Below are 23,888 nucleotides of genomic sequence, written 5' to 3'. Positions count from 1 at the left end.
AATATGTTGACCTTTCCTTCTTTCTTCAGAAAATACAAATAATCTAGGAAATACCCTAACAGCCTAATCCTATCATGAATGACAGGGCCCTATGCACATCTAAGTATTTTCCATTATGAGCATATAGTGCTGGTTAAGTTCTACTTTTAATAAGGGTATTTTGACTTCCGATGAGCAACTTCCCTCTAACACGGACAATCATCCAATATCCATACTATAAAGTGAATCTGGATCTTATAAATATTAGAACCAGAGGCAGAATTTGGCCTTCCTTCTGGGATAGCAAAGACAGCCAAATAGGCAGTTGGATCGGGTCTGAAATGAGAGGTTCATCGGGTATGAAAACCAAGACTGCCTTTACCTAGGCTGGAGCCAGCATTATCTTTGCTGAGTTTTGTTTGATCATGCTGATTACCCTTGGGATTAGGAGAACTGGATGATAAATGCATGTGTAAGGCTGTAAGAAAATCACGGGCTGTGATTTTGTTGAGGAAACTACAAATCGTTGCAACTTTAAGTGGCATTGTGACTTGGCACATGGTGTCACAATACCACTCAAATTTGGCAGAGGCACCTCTTTGTCATGACTTGGTGGGGGCTGTGGCAAATGCAGAGGATGGGACTAGTTTCCCCATAGCATTCACCCCTTCACTGCCCCAGCTACATATTGAGCGCCACTGTCTGCACTCAAGCCCTTCTGGTGCTTGCCTGCTTGCCTTGAACTTTGCGCAGGTGAAGGTCTACCTGCACCTGGTGGTGTGGGTCAGGCCTGCCAAGCAGCAGTGTCTCTTACACAATTTCAAAGACTTTGCTTTTCACAGCCATCCATCTGCACTGAGGGACAGGCTTGGGGAGGCCCCGGTGAACAGGGCTTGGTGGGCACTAGGGTTTGTCTCCCCTGCAGGATACAGGGCTGGGAAGGCTTCTAGAGGTCTCTGATCTGGGGCTCGCTCTGGGGTGCACGAGTTTGGGCTCCCACACCACACACTGTGCATGGAGGAATAGGGGGAGATACTAGTCATCTAGTCAGTAATGAAACAAATGTTTAGGTCCTGGGGCTTTGACTTCAGCTTCTGAACAACAAAATCAACTTTCTTACAGCCTTATACATGAGAGCTGATGACCAGGGATCAAGAACAACCCTAATATGGACCTGTGATCTTGATCCCCTGCTGAAGAAGTCTTGAAACTTTCTGTTGTTCAATATTGCTAATATCTATGGAGCACTGACCCCAATAAGTATTTCTTGAATGACAATGTCCATTACCGACAAATCATGATTGCTTGTAAATTGTCTGCTGAGGCAAGCAAGCAGAACATTCTGAAGACCTGTAAACAGAGAGCCACTAGATTTAAGTTGTGACCAATACACTTGTTCCACAGCCCTACTGCTTCCTGACAGAGGAGTGGATCTTGCTCCTCTTTGTCTGTTAGTAAAACATTGCTGCTTGTTAATATATGGACAGATGACCCTTTAAGAACTGGAAAAAATGGAGCACAAGCACAGTGAGTTGCACTCTGCTCCAGAATGTGTGTGTGTGTAATTGGGCCCCTTGGAAAGATCAGAGACCTTGAACCTAAGTGGCCCAGGTGAACCCCCACCCCATGTTGGAGGCATCTGTTTTAAGAGTTTTGAATGGTAGGCATGGAGAAAAGGAAACTCCTCTGGAAGATTTATTGAGATACTTCCACCAATTTACATGACTACTTCCAGGGGGACCTGCACTCTCTTGTCTAGGTGATGTCTGATGGGCTGATACTTACTTCAACCATCCTTGTATGCAGCAAAGGTGAAGGCTAGCATGCTGACTTATGTAGGTGCAGGACACTATGTGACCTGCCTGTGATTTTTTGGGTTAGGGTAATGGCAGTTGACCCCAAATTATCTTTTAGAGGTTTAAATTATAGCTCTTGATTCCAGAAAATGTGAGGAAGTGGTCTTTACTATTGTTAAAGGCTGAGAAGGAATACTCCAACTGTTGGAGCTGACTGGCAGGATTGGTAGACATACCCGCAATGCGACTTCTCACCAGTACTTAAATGACTTTTGAAAATGGAGATTTATGCGTTGAAATGCTGAGATCAGTAATTCCCTTAAAAATCTAGGCTTTATAGCACTTAAATGAAACATTTCAAGATTTTCTAGACATCTGAGGAGCTAAAAGCAATGAAAATGTCTAAACTTAACTTTCATCATAATTACAAAGATTAATTACACAAGATCTCCATATATCATAATACTCTATCAGCAACATTTACACCAATCATTATAGTGCAGTAAATATTAAATAAACCAACCAGTCTAAACCTGCTGACATTTCAAAGTTTCCCTTCAGGCTACAGGTTTTCAGGCCCTCTTATTTGTGAAGAAAGTCCTTAGTATATGTGGCTTTCCTGTTTTACTGGCTGTCCTTCACCATTCTCCCTAGAAGGGCAGCCAATCAAAGCTGCTGCACATGCTAAATTAGACTTTTTGGATGAAACTAAGGTTATAGCACTCCTGTATCTGCAGCTAGCAGGGGAGAAGCTGTTCCTGATGACTCTACAGTTCCTATTGTGGTTCCCAGCACTGCCCTCACCTGAGGTCTATGAGCAAATGAAGATCCTCCCCTATTTGGTTCTACCCCACAGGCTTGGGTGATGAATGTTGAGCATCCTCCTCCCTGACCTGTTTTGCTCTCTCAGGGCTGGAAGGCATTTGAAAAGCTCCTTGGCACTACTTTCCCCCAAAACTTGCGAAAGGTGGAGGTGGTATGAGGAACTGTTTTACAGTGAAACCGGGCTAGAATTTTTGTTTTTTTAAACAATAAAATTAGTGGTTTTGGTGTGAAATTCTTTTGGAATGAAATGTTAACGCTCACAGGGAGGAGAGAGAATGAAATACGAAGATCTCTACTTTCCTTTTTGCCCCTCTCTGTAACTTTAGGTATATTTATGCAAACTTATGTAAATGTTTGCAAACCAATATCTACTGTTTTAAGACTATTAGAAGATATGCACTTCTCACACACAAACAGAAAGGGGGTGAGGGGGGATGATAGAGGACTTGATGCCATTAAAAATCTAATAACCATGACCAGATCATTAACCCCCTCAAACTATAACATGACTGTCATTATACAAGGATGAAATTACAAGTTGTGTCTATAGTTTGTTACACCATTACTTCAGAGCATCATTACTTTCTGTGTATGTACATCACCCAGCACAATGGGAATTTTATTAATATAAATATTTATTACTAATAAAATAGCTATAGATGTTAGTAGAAATGTTCAGATGAATGTTTATAACTTTAACCACAGCTCTTAAAACACAAAGGTACTTGCCATCATTACGAATTAAGTCTACAGAAGGTATTTTAAAAATATAATTATATTGTTTTATTTAGATCGTGTCTGTTCTCTAATTTTAAAGGATTTTAATATCAGAATGGCACATCTGTAGGGTTGGACATTTGGCCAGTCCAAATATAACTGGCCAAGTGACTGGACAAATATAGTCCAACAAGGTCAAAAATGGTCACATACTTTAAAGTACTACTTAATCAGAACAAGAATGAAAGAGTAAGACTATGGTCTTCAAAAAGATTAGCCTTAAAGATAGAAATTTATGTCTAATTACAAGAAGTTATCTAGCTGACTGACTAACTCAGAAAAAAGTGAAACAATGACATTTCGTAGCAATATGAGGTTAGCATTTAAATGTGAATGTTATTCAAGACTGAGTAGTTACAAAAGAATTAACAGAAATAAAACACATGGCATTTAAAGGACTTTCTTTATAGTTGCTCTTATGCTAGATAGACAGCAGGCCAAGTCTTCGAGCATCTTGCTTTTAGTTTGTTTTTCTTGAAATCAGCTTTAACTGCTTTATCTATATCTCTTATCAAATTCATCAATATCTTCCTCTTCATCTGATGAACCCTGAGTCAACTCTTATCTGCCCTTTTCTTCTGTAACCTTAAATTGTGACAGTCACCAGCTTTCCAGCAGTGGAGCTCTTCAATCTATTTCTGGTGTTTGGATAGATGATTCCCCAAACCAGCCAGTTTCATTCCACAAATGCAGAAGTACGCAGAAGTATTAAAATAATTTCTGCCATTGTTGCTAGAGTGCAAGGATGACAAGTCTTTCCACCCTGACGAAGGAGCAAGCTATTTTCAGTCAACTGCTGGGATTGCACTTGATTTTTTTTTAAACCATTGCACAGGCTACGTCTTGCTTTATAATTTGATACCTCTGTCAGAATTGTTTGTTTGTATATCCTCTAAAATTTGCAATAGCCGCTATGAGATCACAAGCTGAATCAAAGTCATCATAAGAAAATTCTTGACCCTAGAAGGGTGGATCAGGAAGGTAGGCAGCATTTGTGCACAAGTGATCACTTGATTATTTTGTCTATTATCTTTTTCTCTTCAGCTTTTTTAAATGGACTGCATTCAGTATACTCACAAATATCTTTCTTAACATTCTGGAACTAGTTCTTGACATTAGACAGTGTAGAACTATCACTTTCCATATTCTGAATGGACTGAGCTACGGCTTCAAACAGTGAAATGAATTTTAATTTCGTACCCAAAAGATATCAAGAATGTCAGTGTGGGTTACTTGGGGGCCACCCTTTCTTCAGCAGCAGCTGATTAAAGAGGCTTCTTGCCTATCCAAAAATCTTTGAGACATTTAATAGACGCCCATTGCGTACAATAAGTTTTACTCAGTAAGATGAAACTAAGTGCTCTAATAAACTTAGCTGAAAAATGGCTGTTGCTACTTGTTTTCTTTTGAAAATGCTTTTCACTTTTGACACTTGATGAGAAAGTTGTCAGATCTTCAAAATCACCAATGTAAAGCTGATTGTATGGGCAGCACATCCATAATAGTGTGGATATGGATACTTGTTTATCAACAACACCCAAGCAGCTTTCATATTATGATGGTCACAACCAAAATAGCCTTCCATGGACCCAATTCACTGATTATATTTGTAAACTGGTTAGCAATATACCGGGCTGTGTGGTGATGTTCAGTTGTGCACTGGAATGAATACTAGACTGGCTGTGAAGCTGTACCCTGAAGTTAACACCACCCTGATTGTGCTCCATCCAACACTAAATACACGCGAGGAGCCTGCACAGTAATACCACCAACTCTACTGCTAAGTCGAATCTGGATAAGGCCTTATCCCAGCTGGCTGCAGCACCTGACGAAATGGCTAAAGTAGAAGCCCAGATTAACGTACAAGCCAGTGAGGCCCTTGTAAAAGACCTGGAGTAATTAGTGGATTCTGTTGTCGATGTGCAGAAGCTATGGACTGGGACTGGACCCGGCTTCCCCTCCCCCACCCATTTGTACAGATGGCGTGAGACAGATTGATGCTGATATATTGCTTTGATCAATTAAAGAAAACAAAAGCCCCCGCCTCCCAACCAAAAAACCAACTTTTTACATCAGCCATTTCACATTCAGATTTCCCACAAGTAGTTTCCTATTTGGTACTTAATAAACAATGCAATTTATGAAAAATTTCCAGCATATAAGGATTTTTGACAAAATGAAATGGTGTACTGATGCCATAAATATATCTAGCAAATGTCTGGTCAATTTTGTTTTCCTGGTCATGGGATATTCTATCCAAAAACTTCTTAATGCCACTTTGATGAACATCTGAAGACTTTCCAGAAGTAGAAGTTTTTGTTGCTAAATCAGATGGAGTAGCAAAATTCTTAAATGAAGTAATGGGATTAGCTTCACTTTCACTGTCACTCATATCACTGTCTTCATCAAAAACTCCATGCTTTGTGGTGATGCTGCTGCCGAAGATTAAGTGGAAAAAACGCACAGAAGAAAAATTTTGATGCTTACCAGCTTTCCTTTTTAGCTTTTTGACTGAAATAATCTCTCTTTGCCAATAGCTGGACACCAAAAAAATTCAACAAATATTTCTCCATTCTATCTACATGAATCACCTACTCACAAGAACAGGTGGACATACTCAAAGAACTTGCACTTAGTGTTAAAAGTTAGCCATGTTCATGTCTAGTAAAAAAAGTTTCCACACATGATTGTCTTTTCTCAAATCAGCATAATTTATTATGTCCGGTTATGTCTCACTACTTCTAGAATGCTCTCTAGATTATGAAGTATCTCTTATATTTCAATAAGTCAACCAACCAGTAGCCATTCAGTTCTATTTTTAACTCCTGATCTTCCAGAATATTCCAGCCTTGTATTTGGGCATACTGCACCCTTCCTCCCAGAACCTTTACAGAATCACAAATCACACAAGCGTGGAGGTGAGGGGGCACAGGAACAGCCCTCCTCCCTGCAGCAAAACATAACGGACTCATAAGCCATAGCAGGAGGGAAGAAAGGGACAGCAAGGGAAAAGGGAAGGGCCTCTGAAGAGATATGATGTCAACCCCTCTCATTAGCAAAGAACATTTTATATTATCTGGAAGCTTTGGCTAAGGATGTGTGTGTGTAATGTTTGGGGGGTGAGGGACTATGAAGGGGATTTTTATTGAGGGCAGTTTATTTACATGCGGGGGGGGGAGTTATTTACATAGGCATTTAAGATGGGTTGTTTACTTTGTTGAAGGTTGAGGGAGAAGTTAGGGGGGTAATAGCCTTGATAGTTTCGTTTGTTAAGGGAGAGGCTTAATAGCTGCACACCTTTTTCTCTGTGTTGGGGGGAAAGATGTAATGACTGAACCCTCTTTTCCCTCCCTACGGAGTTAATGTATGTTGATGTCTGGTCAGTTTAGATTGTCGGCTCTGAGGAAGGGACCGCAGTCTTAATTTTTATGTCCTTTGTAAGCCATCATGTACATCTTTGGCCTAGTATACAAATAAAGAGACAACACTTCGCCCTAGAAAATTCCAGCTAATCAAGATGCTCAGTTTTCAAATAGTTTAACCTTTTCCCTAACAGATTAGCTTGTAGTAAAATGAGTGATCAACACTTACGTAGACTTGTGAACACATGGCATCACGAGGCTCTCAAAAAGTTAGGCCGCCTCCCACATCAGCGCATTCTTACTGGAATATCTGATTGTGGTCAAACAGGCAGTCAATTGACCAGCTTGCCAAGCCTACATTTCAGCTCCAATATAGTTTAAAGAGGGCCCCAAATGACTGCTGGAGATGAAAGTTTTACATTATGTGTCAAGCCCTTTCCTTGCAGGAGTGGCCCTCAACCTATGAGCTTCTAGCTAAAGCGGTTCAGTATCATTACTTAGATTGCTACAGCTCCCAAAACATGCACTTTTAAAATGCAAATAGACTCTTCCAGCCACTTTGATCTAAAAAAAGACGAAGGATAGGTAAGAGGGTTGCAATATACAAAGCAATCAGGGTGAACAGTCTTATTAGTTAGTTTATTGATATATAGATTTTATTTTAATATTAAACACACTAAGGTTCCCTCTCTCCCATCAAATAAGCTTCTCATCTTCTCCCACACAGAAATCTCCAGCTTCAATTTAACAGCCCTTACACTTCATCCTCCCAACATTTGATCTCTTGTCCCCAGACAAGAAAGAAAGTAATAAGTAGATGATAGTCAACCAAATTTCTTGCATACATCACAGAAAGAGGATTTCAAGAGTGGATGTATATGAAAGAGTGAAGACTGTGTGAACCAGTTTAAGAAGGGCATTCTATCAATTGAGGAATAGCCCACAAGAAACCATAGACACTGCTGCAGAAGAAAATGTTCAAAATGAGCGACAAGGCTGGCATTACTGGCACAGTCAAGAAGAAGGGAGGTGATTAGATAGGGTGAGACTTAGAGGGCAAGAAAATTACATGTGGTCTTGAAGGGGATGAGAAGCTTGAACTTGTGCATCAGAGAAGTGGGAGCCAGTGGAAGAATTCAAAAAAAGGCATGACAATCAGAGTGGGAGACAAGAAATGTAACCTTACTTGGACTAAAAAAATAATCTAGACAAGCTTCTGAGAGTCACAAACTCTTTATCAAGCCATTGAAAACAGTGCAAGATAAAGCAGCATAGTAGTGAGTTGTTAATTTAGACCTTATTTAAATTATGAGATTCTGCAGATCAAAGCAGAATTATGTATCTAAGAAAAAAGGGTACCTGTGTGAATTGAAGTTCATTCTCAATAGCTCTGCCTGGATTGCAAAGCTATTAAAAAGAAAAGGAGTACTTGTGGCACCTTAGAGACTAACCAATTTATTTGAGCATGAGCTTTCATTTCATTTCATTTTCATTTCATTTCATTTGATGCATCCGATGAAGTGAGCTGTAGCTCACGAAAGCTCATGCTCAAATAAATTGGTTAGTCTCTAAGGTGCCACAAGTCCTCCTTTTCTTTTTGCGAATACAGATAACACGGCTGTTACTCAAAGCTATTAAACTAGAGGAATTTTTAAGCCACTGAATCTAAGGTCCGATTTAACAGAATTAAATCACTGCATCTATTGCTCAGCCTTGTTTGGTTTCCAGGTCATGATGGATAGTTATTCTTTTACCATTTTAATTTCTCAGTATCATAAAAAAGGACTAACATTTGTATCATTTCAATATTAGTCATCTGGACCAACAATTGCTAATTTTACACTAAAATCAAACTTTAAAACATTCAGGAAAATACAAAATGTTTAAGCATTAATCTGAATCAGTTTACTAACAATTCCTGCAAGCAATACCATCTCAAATACTACTCCAATAAGGCACCTATAGGCTAATCTCACTGCAGCATATCACTTGGCATTTAGAGATTCCAGAGGCATTTATAATTAGTTCTTTGAATTGAGGTGTGTATTGTATTCACTGTTCAATTTAATCTAAGCATCATTCTTAAAACCAAAGAGTGTGCGCGCTATATAGAATATTACAGAAATATTTGCTTATTATACATTAGTTTAGTATAGTTTGCTACGGTTTGTTTCATGGCTTTAAAAACCATGGAAAAAACATTTCTGCAGGTAATACTGTGGAGAGATGAATTTATTGACAAGTCTTGCATGCCTTCTCAACAGGTCTGTTTTACATTCTATTGTGAATTACATACACAAAAGGATGTTAAAATGCTGCTATTGAGGTTGGGATCCTGTTGAAATAACTGTATGTGAACAAGTAACAACGTACTCTCATAATATATACGCAGAAGGGAACAGGGATAACATTGAACCACCTTTATTCTACAATTTCCAAACATTTGAGTACTGAACTTTCCAAATTTAATATATTTAACATGTAGGGGATTTGTATGTTGTTTCCTAATGTTTTGAAAAAGGAACACACAAATTCTATTATATGAAACCTTAATATTGTCATCTGTATCAGCAGATTTTAAATCCTGGAATTTAATTATTGCAGGACAGACCTCTACTTGTTGAGCTAGAGGATTAACTATATTAGCGACCAGCAGGAGTAAACTGTTATCCCCTGAAGACCAGCCACTAGAGGACGACATGTAACCTGAGAATAATGGTTTATACAGGCATGAGTTAGCCCCATTTTACACAGTCATAGACAAGCATGAAGATTTAGCAGATTGAGAGGCAGTACAGCTAAAAAACAAACTTGGGTCTGCCAAATTTGAGATCTGGGTTCTTTTCCCTGATTCTGTAACCTTTCAGTTGGGGATGAGGTCAATACAGAGTTATTTAGGGCACAGAATTATTAATGGAAGTTAGAAGCTTTGAGTATAGAGTTCAACGTCTCCTGGTATACAGCCCAGTGCATGTTCTCCCACACCAAAAGATATTTTGATAGGTAAAAACAAGAGAAGGGAACAAGAGCATGCATTCAGTATCCCTCTCAATTCAGAAGTTTAGTTATATGGCATGCTAGAGCAGGTTGTTGAAGTGATACATGTTGAAATTCTAAAAGGATGCTAATAGATTCTTAGCAGCAAGCTTCATGGAAGCAACAGTAAGCAAAACAGAGACAGGAAATGATGATTTAGAAGCTTATGAATTAACCCAGTTCTAAAGAATTTACATGAGGACAGTAACAGTTACTTCCCTAACCCCAGGATTATCCCCTGGCCAAATTTCAATGATGGTACTAGAGCTCCTCCCGAATAATGGAATGTTTTAGGCAGCACATCCCCTATTAAAATGCTGTTTATATTAGTGAAAAAAATTACAAAATTGAAAAACCTTTGGTATGGAAATATAATGGAGCTTAGTTGGGATACAGATTACAGTATCCTTACATTTGCAATAAAGTAATTATTTTCCACTGTCCATGAAGTTAAGAGCTCAATTTAAAGTATGATTGCTATCGAAGAAAATCTTATTCTTAACTTGAAAAATGTGTGTTAAATTCTGGTTTAATCTTTCCTGGATATTGACAGACTCTTGAAACTTTTACAGACAAGTCCATTATTTAACAATAACCTTGACACTAACTCTGTATTCAGAAAACACTCTAGAAATCACCAGCAGGCAATCCATGCACTGGAATAAAAATTGACAATTATCCTGTAGTATCAATATGGCTAAAAGGACTAAAAACAAAACATCAGAGCAAAGTGGGACCTTTTAAGTACCAAAAATTGCTGGACTTCCTTCAAACATATACACAACATATAGCCACAGTTTTAATTTATGGCAGCATAAAAAACATTGCCAAAAAGTCTATATCAGAGCCTTCCACTACTTCTGAAAAGAGCTTCATCTTCAGAGTTTGGGATTGTAGCCATTTATGCTAAACAGGGGTCTTAATTTATACGATTCACATCAAAATCTATCTTTAATCTTTCAACCGGTGACCTGAATGCAGACAAAACCTTCAAAAACGTTTCCACACATTTTAATCCGACCTGCTAAATTCTCTGCCATCATTAGTATTTCATAATTTACCTGACATCAAGAGTATGAAATTTTCCTTTCGTCTTATTTCAAAGATTTGGATAGAAGAAAGGTCGCATAATCTCATGAACCAAGTAGAAATCTTCTTTAAACCCTGGAAACAAAATCCAAAATGGTCCTTAAAACCATTGTGGTTACAGAATTCAAGCAGAATTTCACAAAAGGAAAGTGGCAATTTACTAGCTTTCCTCGCATAACAAATTGCTCCTAGCAAAGCATTTTTTGATAGAAACATAGAAGGATTCTCTTCTCCAAATGGCTGAAACTATACTTTTTAAGCCTCCCTTGCCAAACGTATTTCTCATTTCTCAAATCTCAATTAAGGAAAACAGGATATGTGACGGCTTGGACCGAAGTGGAGGATTATAGTGTCTGAGGATGAGAAGTTATTAAAAAAATTTAAACCTACTCTGCTTTGGCTTACAGTGGCAACCTAATTTTTAAAGTATTAATTTTTTTTTATAAGAAAAACAAGATTTATACCTTCTGCTTTTTGGGGGAAATAAATATTAAAAAACTCACACCAACAAGAAAACTTAGGTCAGATTCTGCAAGAGGCTCAAAATACCCTATGCATTTTGTCTAATATGGAAATATCTTCGAAGAGCCTCCTGCTCTTGACAGTAAGACCAGATGAAAAAAGGTTCCGACACTGAAAAAGAAAGCCCTTGATCAGATGCTTTCAGATTTTTAGCATTACTATAGTCATTGCATCAACTGCAATTTTCTTCAGTCTACTTATCAAATAGCAATATAAGTATGACTTCAGATTCTTAGCTGGCTGAACTTTCAAACTAGCAACTTCAAACAAAGGAGTATCCACTGCTTTTTCCTAAACTTGGTGCAAAGCCTTCTCAAAACCTTCATGATAATGATGGCACTATTTAGAGCTGACGGGAAAGAATGGTAGGCTTTTAGTTCCTTCTCTGAATGATCTCCTTTTACATTAGTAAAATCTGAATAGAACAATTAAATATATCCTGAAAGTATACAAAAATTCTGGTAATTTATGGATCTAATCAAGTCTCTATGTCCAATTAGCATACTGTGTCATATGTAAACAAATGAGGTATCATTAGTGGCTGGGACACCTCTATATCCATATTCTCTACATTTGAATATACAGGTATTTATACTATGGTCTTGACACAAGGATTTATGATGCTGCCTTAAATCATTAAGACGACAAATTGATGGAGTTATGGGATGAGGGATAAGCGTGCAGCTTCAAAACACTCAAATACAGGAGTAAGTCTAAATTATTTAAAATGCTGTCTGGAAAAGTAGTACCTTTACATATTCTCTGATGTGCTAACTTATCAGTCTTGGTTTCAATATACCTACTTAAGTAACTTAAGTCAGGAAAAATAAAGTTTGAGAAAAGCATGCAAGTCGGATTCTCTCTGCCAAATTAAATTATGATTCAAACAAGCAGCTTCTAATATACAGCAACTGCTATTAGATGCAAATCCATTTAGGATCTGAAGAGTTAACTTCAGTATGAGCTCATGTGTAAGCATACAATATTTCGGGCAGGTCTACACTTACAACGCTTCAGCTGCACCATTGAAACTCTTCAGGGAAGACGCTACAATGCCGATGGGAGATCTCCTCCCATCACCGTAGTTAATCCACCTCCATAAGAAGCTCTTCCATTGACATAGTGCTGTCTACACTGGGGGTTAGGTCAGTATAACTGTGTCACTCAGGAGTGTGGATTTTTCATACCCCAAGTGACGCAGTTATACCAATGTAAGTTTACAGTGAAGACCTGGCCTTCATATTGTAAGACAGATAGGCAGGAAGTTTTATAAGGTAATTTCTTGTAAATAAGATTTCAGCAGAGCAAATGAAATACATTATATTAAGCCTTTTGAAAATGTCCCTTGTACCCAAGTCCCAAGCTACAAATAGTCTTGTGCGGGTCAAGGGGATGAGAGAGAAAGAAGCCACAGTGAACTCACATAAAGCAGTCTTTCACAAAGCTGCAAATTCTGCAATTCCAACTCTTTTGGCAATATTCTGCAGAACCTATCAGTTTAAAAAATTATATATATTTTCTAGCCCCTCTTGGTTGTGAAGGTAATCTTGAAAACATGAACTGAGTGTACACCAATGCAGTTTTTTCTGCAAAGAACCTGCAATAATATCCGAGTTGTAAACTGTCCCACTCACTGCAATGGTTTAGCTCAATCTTCAGATAAATATGCATGTCAGCACTTTATTTTACTGTTGATAATTTTGGCACAAATATTTACCATTTATAGCGCAGTAGCACCTACAGGCCAATATCTTATTGTGCTAACTTCTACACAAAATATGGTGACAATTCCTTCCTCAAAGAGCAGATATCCCCAGATGAACTGCTTATCCTCCGATTCCAAACTGCCTCCCCTCCTCCTCAGGAACTAACATTTCTAATTTTACACTACGCAGCTGCCATACCTTCCATCTAATCCAGAAAAAAAAACTAGTTACTTACCTGTAATTGTAACTGCTGTTCTTTGAGATGTGGGCAAAGACCTGTAACTCAGGTGTGTGTGTGCGCCCAGTGCACCAAAGTTAGAGAATTTTGCTTAGCAGTACCCACAGGTGTGGTGCTTGCATACCTCCCTTCACAGTCCCTGCCATGGCTTTATAAGGGCAGCACCACCCTGGCTCCCATCAGTTCCTTCTCAACCAGGGACTGCTGTGCAGTCAGGCCCCTCCAAAGAGTCCTGGAGCAGATACAGTCTGGGATTACTTGGCCCAACTCAAATTACTAACCAAGGCCTGATAATTCAAACTGTAGTACAGAGTCAAGAATCAGGCACACAATTTTTACAAAGACAGATTGCATAAAATTACCTCAGGCAGAGTTAGGAATAAAACCTGGTTTCTAGTACAACATCCAGATTTTATGCACTAAACTACATGGCCCTACAGACTGAACATGTCAAAAAGACGTTTTGTGTATACATTAGACACTTAGTAGCAACATATCAGCGTCCTTTTGCTGTGTTGATCCTAAGTGGCTATTGCTGTTATGGGGAGCGTCTGACCAAAGATGCATGAAGAGTGTTTTGGAAGGGGGGAAGGAGATGGAGGAGGGGGTGGGATGGGGGAACCCCAAGTTTGTGGGGAAATGGGCAGGGGAACCCTGGGTTTGGCAGGGGTGCCCCCAGTGAGCAAAAACAGCTGAGTGAGCCCAGCTGCCAGGAACAGGCTAAGCTGGCAGCTTCATGCTCCATCCCAGCAAGGGATGGGATGGCTGGGGAGAGTACCACATGCAGTCTGCAATGGAGGGGGGCAGGGGAAAGGGGAGAAAATGGCTCCTAGCAACAACAGCAGAGATGGGAGGGCATGAGGGGGACAGGTCAGTGCCTTGCAGATTCAGGTCTCCTGACCACCAACTGCAAAAAAAGCACGCACACATCCTGCCAGCAGCAACCAAGATGGAAGGGACAGCTCAGTGCACCGGGGGGACAGGGGGTGTCCCCCGATACGCCACACTGCAAAATAGAAAAAAACCCGCCCCCGCAAGCCAGATGCTAAGGAAGGGAGGAGGAAACCTTCCAGCTGTGCCTCTGCTGCTCCTCCAAGCCCAGCTCCCTGCCTTTCACCCCCACTTAAAAACCCGCTCTTACAGACCCTCCCTCCCACACATGCTCTCCATGCAGATTCTGTCAGGCAGGCCCTGAGCTGCACTGAAGGGCCAGGGTCTGGAGGGGAATGGAAAGATGCAGTTGGGGTGGGAGGCGGCAACACCCCTACATATTCCCCCCCCCCCCCAATCTCTGCCCCTGGATGTGACATCACAATATCACAAATGTTGCTTTTACGCGGTGGGTATGTTGCTGTTACCGAATGGACAATTCACAGTTGGGAAAGTGTTCCCAGGGGAAACGTTGCTCGTAAGTGTCAGTTGCTCTTACAATGTGTTGCTGCAAACAAGCATCTACTGTACTTTTTCTAATCACTGCACCACTCTCCTCGGCCAAAGCCAAAGATAAAGCCCAGTATTCATGACTGACAACAGAACACTGGAAAACAAACAGCTGTATATCCCATTGGCAAAGTATGAGTCAACTCCCTCTCTAGCAGTTGGTCCACACTAGTAACAGCAGTTATTCCTGTAGCTCAAATGGCAGAGGCCTGAGTTGGGAATCTGAAGGTCTATAAATCAAATCATTCATGGCTGCATAAAGTAAAAAAAGAATTTCCATTGTTTTAAAAAATTGATTCAATTCATACAGAGAGAAAACATGTTTTTAACAATAACACTTGTTTTAAATAACTTATAAATCACGTGTGTGTAGAAACTAGATTTTTCACATTTCAGTCATTTGTGACCTATTTGAATGGAGGAGCATTCAAAGGACTTTTCACAACGGGGGAGGAATGTCACTATCCCTAGTGTAGGCTAGGGTAATATCCCTACACAAGCTTATAAAAGCAGGAAATTGCTCTCTACTGGGAAGCTGGGAAAGAAGAATAAAAGTAGGTCCCATGGGAGGTACAAATGGGATCGGTACTAGGAAGCTGGTACCAAGAAGTGTTCTCGAAGGGCTGGTACCAAGATAGAAACCAAGTAAGTCTCAATACCACTGAGGGAAGATCAGCTGGTACAGTGAAAGTCTCCAGCACCCAGGGGGAGAGGTTACTGATGCTCAGGTGGTCAGTACTGTCCCAGAACATGCTCTGGTACCAGACATGATGAGGTATTTCCCCATACCAAGGGCGATGGAGAGCTAATCAGGACTGTTCTCTTGAGCTGATCTAGGTTATTGGTCTTAGATTTCTCAGTCAGATGGCTCTAAGCTCCTCTTAGTCTTTTGCCCTACTCTGCTCCAGGGAAAGTATAATGATGCCAAGATCTACCTTCTCTGGCAGGGTCTGAGCTGGGGAACCTGGACTGGAGCCAGGTGGGATGATGTCCTGAGGACTATGCCAATCTTGAATCCTTTTCTTGGTATCAGTAGTCAGCACTTGGGGAATGGAGTCTCTACTCCCAGAGCAGTGTGGAAGTCAGATTTAGGGATCTGGGGCCATTCTGTTTAGTCAAGGGAAGGCCTTTCAGAGTCTGAGGTAAATGTCATGAACCACCCTAACAGGAACAATTTGAGATGAAATTCCCTCAACTTTCTGCAGTTCTTTTAACAAGAGAAGAACTGCAGTCAACCAAATATCTGGGATATGAGACTCAAGCAGAAAAGGCATTTGTTGTGGCCATCAGTTAAGGTGACTGGCCTGTCACAAGAGGGACAGGGCTTGAACACCAAGGTCTTAGATTCCACCATGAAAGCGATGAGGCACAAATGCCTGAGGAGATTCGCTGGGTAGAAAAAAAGGAGCGGGGGAAATGCTGCTAATGGGCAGAAAAAAAAAAAACTATTAAACACTATTACTATTATTTACAAAAACCTTTCTGACTAGCATTAGCAGACACTGGAGTTCTGACTTGCTGTCATGGGCAGTAAGAGGAATATATGCTGAGAAGTCTGAACTTCATTTAATCCATCGTTTCAAAATCTAATACTATAACTTTGAAGTAAAGTAGTATTTATCCATGTTCTTACATCTTTGCTTTCCTTTTTCACAAAAAAAATTGGTTCTCAATATGAACTATTTGTGCAGTCTCAGAGCGCAAAAAGACCTATAATATATAGAGCTACTCAAAAAAAAAAATCTCGCATTTCAGATTAAGTCAAAGTACAAGTGATTTAGCAATACAAATCCACATTTTAGCCATTGCAAATTAGAAGTAGTTGTGTAACAGACATTTTAGCAATATTCTAGCAGAAATTAAAGCCTCAATTTCCATTACACTAATTTACTCCTGTGGGAATTCTGCGCCACGGCACAACGCAGAATTTTGCAGAAATTAATGTTGGATGTGCAGGATTTCCTTTCCCCCCACAGAAAGGGGCTGCAGAGATGTTGGCCGCCGGACCCAGCAGAGCCCAGCTCGCATATAGAAGACAAGGCCAAGGGGGTGTGGGCACTAAGAGCAGCTGTAGTTCCAAGCACACCCTGAAGGAAGGAGGCGGTGGCACGCAGGAAACTACGTGCCAAACTGGGACCCAGCATCAGGCTGTTTCTCTCTGGATTCCTGAACTCTAGGAGGGTAGGAGTTGTAAATGTCTGGGCCGGGGGGAGCCCCATGGCTGGCCTCTGGGGGGACACTGTGTGAGTATCTGGGCCGGGGGGGAGACAGGGGGTGCTGCGGCTGGACTCAAGGAGGGGATGGGGTATGAGTGTCTGGCCCCCCCGACTGAGCTCTGGGGGGGAAGGTCAGAGAAGCAGGAACTGGGTTGTCTTAGAGGTTTCTTTAACTCTACTCCTGGAGGAATTTCTGCGTGTGACTGTATTGTTACAGACATACTTGCTGGCAGGTATTTTGAAATAAATTACCAAAATAAATGAAACAGGCATGATTATATAGTGTTATTTTGACAATAAAATTGGCAAATTTTGCACAATTTTAAAATACTGTGTACAGAATATTTAATTTTTTGGCACAAAATTCTCCCAGGAATAACTATTTCACAACCAAATGTCCAGCTATTATTTTTAAATTTTATCTTTGTTAGGTATCTTATGCTACAAATATCACATCTGAAATGGTATGTAGAAATATATAACACTGGGAAAAAATGTGTGAATGCTTTAAATCCTTTCCAAACTCACTTATCCTTTTAAAATACAACCACCATCATTATTGTACAAAAAACAGCCAGGTACAAAGACGACGACACATCAGTTAAAGCAAAACGAGTCTAGTTACTGCACAAGATACATAACTTTACATGTTTAACTCAAAATTCACTGTCTTTTCATAGTATGTTTTACAATGCTAACATTTAAATTTAGAGTTTCCTTTTGTTTTATATGTTAACAGCACAGTAAAAAGGCCTATGTGACAGCTTATTACATCCACAAAACAGTACCATCCGTTTGCATAATTTTGCTAGACACTGTCAAACATGTCATTATGGGGTCCTTAATCACCTTATTGCACTACTGTAGCATCACAATATGAATGCAAAATGAGTAGTTCAAGGAAGTGCCTATGAATATCCAGAAAAACTTAAAGGATTAATAAGGTTAAATAATACACTACACTGTATCAGACCATCAAGTCCAGAATCCTACAGCAAAATACAGGATCTTAAGCAAAAAAGCCCACAGATATGCCATGCTAATTATGCAATGCCACACAAAGAAGAAAAATTCCTTTTAAATTTTGTAGGTCAAAATATGCTTTTAAGTCTGGTATTTGATTGCCCTTATTGTCCTATTTTGCATAATTAAGAAACTACCTTGCCTATTATTGGTTAATTTAGATTATCTTTACCTACAAAATATGACTATCAAATGGCGAAGTAAATAGTCTTACACCTGCACACAATTCATTTACAGTTAAGTGCAAAGATGAGAAATTAAAAGTAATTGCACCCTCAAACTGGTATAATTAAAGACAATTTTTCAAAGCAATAGTGAGGTCAGTAAGCATTAAAAAGTGGTTCTATTTTACTTTTCTTGTGAATCTCAAAGCATAACATCACTTGAGTTGGAACAGAACTTCAATCAATTCTTAACTTCCAAATGAGGCAACTGTTTCTGAATTTTTCTCTTCCATTTTTCTCTCCAGCAAGAAAGTTCTAGAAACCAACGTATCAAACTTAGATCAAAGAAAAGCAATCGTAGATCACTCGCCCTCAACAATAATCTTTAAACAAACAAACAAACAACCCCAAAATAACCCCACAACTTTTGAGCCCCTTACAACTAAAACCAATCTGGAACATTACAGAATTAACCAAAAGTCTTATACACTGTACCACAAAGACGCTCTCCCTATTCAAATAGCGTATGCTATCAGGGCTAGAGCCTACAGATGAATCCAAATAGCTGGAACCATATGCCTGGACAGATCCATTTACAAGAGATAGCCATAAGGATATAAGTGACACATTGCAGAGAGAAGAAAGGAGGATACAATTAAATATATGCAAACTTCTATACACATATACATAAAATTGAAAAATCTGTGCCACTTTCAAGAAATAAAGGTCCCTCTATCATACTAAAAATACAGTCAAATAGTAATAAGTAAACAAATAACTGCAGTGTTTATCATGAAGGAATTAATCTATATGTAAATTCATAACCCACCTCAAAATTTATTCAAAGTTAATTATGAACCCATATCATTCAAAAAACAGATCTAGATACAAAGGCTTAAAGTTGATCACATTACCTTGATAGAAAACACACCACCTTCTCCAATAGTACACACCCACAGACTCCTCAAGTTACTTTTGATGTAGTATTACTTTAAAATATAGAACTACAATTTTACACAGAAAAATGGTCATCCCTCATAACCCCTGATTACATCCTTTAGGGTAGCAGGATAGGAGGAGGAATAGATCGGTCTAGCAGCTGGACTCTGAATCAGCAGCAGCCCCAGAGGAGCTTCCAGAGAAAAGAATTGAAAAGAATGCAGGCAACTGACTGGGAATAAAGTTACTTCATGAGCTCTGCACACCTGAAAGTCCCTCCCATCAAGTGGTCCGGGAAACTCCAAGAGAGCCACCTCATGATCTTTAAGAAGCTACAATTTTATTTCAGTCACTGTTAACTAAAAAATGAATATGAAAGGGTCAATATTATGCAAGCAATTTCAAATGTAGTAAAACCAGATGGACACTAGAGAACTATAGGGAACCTAAACAAAAATGTGTATCAATTACATTAAGCATATTATTTCTTCTTAAATGTTTTTCCCTACATAAAATGACAAATTTAGTTTAGTTCATTATAAATATGAAACCTCTGACTTCTTCAAACAAGTAATTGTCTCTTGAGATTTACCAGACCTGATCAAAATATCTTTATTTTCCAGGGTAGAATTATTTAAATCAATTTTAATCATGTCCTAGGTTTGTACTTTGTTTTTTCCCCCTAAAGAAAGGGTGATTCTCACTGGCTGTTATAACCATTAAAATGTTGCTTTGCAACCAAATATAGCATTTACAATAAATTTGGTACTACTTTTTGATAGATACACTAGATCTATACACAATTATTAAAGAAATTATGTAGCTTAAGATTCATAGATATTAAGGTCAGAAGGGACCATTATGATCATCTAGTCTGACCTCCTGCACAACGCAGGCCACAGGATCTCACCCACCCACTCCTGCGATAAACCTCTCACTTACGTCTGAGCTATTGAAGTCCTCAAATCATGGTTTAAAGACTTCAAGGAGCAAAGAATCCTCCAAGAAGTGACCCGTGCCTCATGCTACAGAGGACGAATCCGCAGGGCCTCTTTGAATCTGCCCTGGAGGAAAATTCCTTCCCAACCCCAAATATGGTGATCAGCTGAACCCTGAGCATATGGGTAAGATTCACCAGTCAGATACCCAGGAAAGAATTCTCTGTAGTAACTCAGATCCCACCCCATCTAACATCCCATCACAGGCCATTGAGCCTATTTACCATGAATATTTAAAGATCAATTAATTGCCAAAATCATGTTGTTATCCCAACATAACATCCATTTATTAAAATAATTTTTACATTAAGTTAAAAAGTGCATCACTGACCATTTTCTATTTATTAAATTAATTTTTTCTCATGGTTTGGGTCAAGCTGCTTTTGGATGGAAACAAATTCAATTAAAAATGCACAAAAACAGCATTCTAAATTACTATAATAAAATTACATTAAATGTGCTGGATACATAAAAAATTGATCAAAACATTTTGTATTTAAAAACCGATTTATTAAACAAAGGAAGTATTATATGTAGTTAGCAAACTGAAATGATTGTTTCTGGTCATCATATGCTTCAAGATTTTAGAAAAGACTGTTACCTTTTCCGTAATTGGTATTCTTTGAGCTGTGTTGCTCATGTCCATTCCATATCAGGTGTGCGCGCTCACCATATGCACTGGTGCCGGACGTTTTTCCCTCAGCAGTATCCATAGGGGACTGGCTCTTTGGCGCCCCCTGAAGTGGTGTCTGCATGGCGCAGTAAAAGGGGCGCCACCTGTTCCCCTGCACCGTCAGTTCCTTCTTTCCAGAAACTCAGAGTGGACGACGACGGGTCATGGAATGGGAATTAGTAACACATCTCAAAGAATACCAGTTACGGAAAAGGTAACTTTCTTCTCTTCTTTGAGTACTTGCTCATGTCCATTCCATGTTAGGGAACTCCAAAGCAGTACCCCTGGAGGGAATAAGAGTTCACGGACGTGTAGATTGCAACACAGCTCTGCTGAACCCAGCGTTGTTCCTGGCCTGCTGAGTGATGGCACAAGGAGCTGAAATTTTGTGGACAGAGGACCACATTGCAGCTTTACAGATGTTCTGGACAGTGATGTGTGCCAGGAAGGCTGCCGAAGACACCTGCGCTCTCATTGAATGGGCTCTGCCAATCGGTGGCAGCAGAACCCCTGCCAGGTCGTAACAGGTCCTCATGCTTGAAGTAATCCAATTGGAAATCCTCTGCGAGGACACCAGGTGACCTTTCAATCTATTTGGTGTAGCGATGAAGAGTTAGATTGATTTATGGAAAAGTTTGGTACGTGCCAAGTAAAAAGTCAAGGCCCTTGGGATGTCCAGGACTTCTCTTCACTGGTCTTGTGCAGTTTGGGACAGAACACCGGGAGGAAGATGTTCATATGGAAGGTGGAGACCACCTTCGGCAGGAAGGCCGGGTGGGGCCGCAACTGAACCTTATCTTTGTAGAAGACCGTGTACGGAGGCTCTGAGGTCAAGGCTTTAATTTCAGAGATCTCTCTCAACGATGTCACCATCACGAGGAATGCAACCTTCCATGACAGGTGGGAAAAAGAGCAGGATCTCACTGTGGGATGGGAGCCCGTACCTGTAGCAAAAGTCTCTTAAGCCCTCTCAGGAACATGGGAAAACACCATCTCTCCTTGGATCAGCAGGTGAAAAGCAGAGATGGCCACCAGATGCACTCTAATGGAAGTGTGTGCCAGGCCCTGGTTCCTCAAGTGGAGCAGGTAGTCCAGGACAGCCTGTATGGAGGAACGTGAGGGAGAGTTGCCCTGTTCACACGCCCAGCAGGAAAACCTCGTCCACTTGGCCAGGTAAGTCAGTCTAGCTGAGGGCTTCCTATTTTCCAGGAAGACCTGTTGGACCCCTTCTGAACAGGTCCAGTCCTCCGGGTTCAGCCACACAGCATCCATGCCGAGAGGTGGAGGGACTCAAGGCTGGAGTGTAAGAGCTGACCATGGTCCTGTGACAGCAAGTCTAGTCAGTTGGGCAGGGTCCAGGGAGGGGCTGCTCTCCGGTTCATGAGCGTGCCGAACCAGTGCTGGCGAGGCCACGCCGGGGCAATCATGATAACCTGTGCCTTGTCTCTCTTGATCTTTGCCAGGGCACTGCTGATGAGCGAAATCTGAGGGAATGCGTCCATCAAGATCCCTGACACCGAGAAGAGGGAGGCATCAGAGAGAGCCCTTGCTCAGACCTTGTCAAGAACAAAACCGGTGGCATTTCCTGTTCTGTCTGGTAGCAAACAGGTGCATTCAGGGAGTTTCCCCACCTTTAGGGGGGGATCTGCAGGCTGCCTCCGGATGGAGCAACCACTTGTGGTGAGAGAAGAAACGCCTGTGAGTTGGTCCACCAGCATATTCCTGACGCCAGGAAGGTGACAAGCTTCCAGGTGGATTTTGTGGCTGAAGCAGAAGTCCCAGAGACGGAATGCCTCCTGACAGAGGGCCAACGAGCACGCTCCTCCTTGCTTGTTGATGTAGAACATTGAGGCTGTGTTGTCCGTCAGGACTCATAACACCTTGCCAGACAGGTGAGGCAGGAAGACTCCACACCCCATCCGGACTGCTCAGAACTCTGACGTTTATGTGCAACTGCGCCTCCTCCAGGAAACGCATCCCCGGAGTCTGGAGGACACCAAGATGCGCAGCTGAGGTCCGAGGCACCCAACATCAACTCGGTGGAGTGAGGAGAGTTGAACAGAACCCCCTCCAGGACTGTCCTGCAATCGGTCCACCATTGCAACAAGGTAATTATTGCCTGGGGAATGGTAACTATCTTTTCCACGAAGTGTTGGGACTGGGAATAGACCGTTCCCAGCCATTGTTGCAGGGGCTGCATCTGGAGCCTGGCATGGTGGACCACATAAGCGCACGCGGCCTTGTGGCCCAACAGGTGCAGACAGACCCTGGCTGTCTTCAGAGGGAATGCGGAGACTTCTGCGATGAGGTTTATCAACGTGTTTGACCTCTCCACTGGCAGGAGCCCTCTGGCGCAGGTCAAGTCGAGGACTGTTCCGATGAGCTCTATCCTCTGCACTGGCATGAATGTTGACTTTTTGTTGTTTACCAGTAGGCCCAGAGAGCAGCACATGGCTTGAAGTACCATGATATCCCTTTGACTTGAAACCAGGAGCTACCCATGACGAACTAGTCGTCGAGGTATGGGTAGATCTGGATACCCTGGTGCCTGGTAAGCTGCTACCACCGACATGCACTTGGTAAACACCCTTGGTGCTGTCACCAGGCCGAATGGGAGGACCGCAAACTGGCAGTGGTGGAGCTCCACCATAAACCGGAGGAAGTGTCTGCGTCCTTGAAAGATCGCTATGTGGAAGTATGTGTCCTTCAAGTCCAGGGCGGCATACCAGACTCCCAGATCCAGGGAAGGGATAATGGAAGCCATAGAACCCATGTGGAACTTTAGCTTCTTTAGGTATTTGTTGAGGTCTCCCAGGTCCAAGATGGGCCGTAGACCACCCTGGGCCTTTGGGATTAAAAAGTACCAGGAATAGAACCCCTTGTTCTTGTACTCGAGAAGAACTTCTTCCACCACTCCCAGCTGTAGCAACCCCTTTACCTCCTGCACTAGGAGACTTGTGAGAGGGGTCCCTGAAGAGGGACAGGGAAGGCAGGTGGGAAGGGGGGGAGGGGTGGAAAGGAACTGGAAGGTATAACCCTGCTCCACTGTGCTGAGGACGCAGCGGTCCAGAGTTATAGCGGTCCAGGCAGGGAGGAAAAGGGCTC

The 23,888-nt window shown here is 41.1% G+C and overlaps 1 protein-coding gene across 4 annotated transcripts in view; it reads right to left on the bottom strand.

The window, feature by feature from the left end:
- GALNT1 (polypeptide N-acetylgalactosaminyltransferase 1) overlaps positions 1–23,888 on the bottom strand; it is a 191,467-nt gene that overhangs the window by 84,036 nt on the left and 83,543 nt on the right. The window contains exon 1 of one of the 4 annotated variants that reach the window (XM_075125565.1): positions 10,837–10,925. The exons of the other annotated variants lie outside the window; for them this stretch is intronic. The gene's annotated coding sequence lies outside the window, so the exon portion shown is untranslated. Of the gene's footprint in view, positions 1–10,836; positions 10,926–23,888 lie in introns of those variants that run through there. 4 annotated transcript variants of the gene reach the window in all.

Source organism: Caretta caretta, chromosome 2, assembly GCF_965140235.1.
Source record: "Caretta caretta isolate rCarCar2 chromosome 2, rCarCar1.hap1, whole genome shotgun sequence".
Taxonomy (NCBI): Eukaryota; Metazoa; Chordata; order Testudines; family Cheloniidae; genus Caretta; species Caretta caretta.
This window is presented reverse-complemented; position numbering and strand designations above follow the sequence as displayed.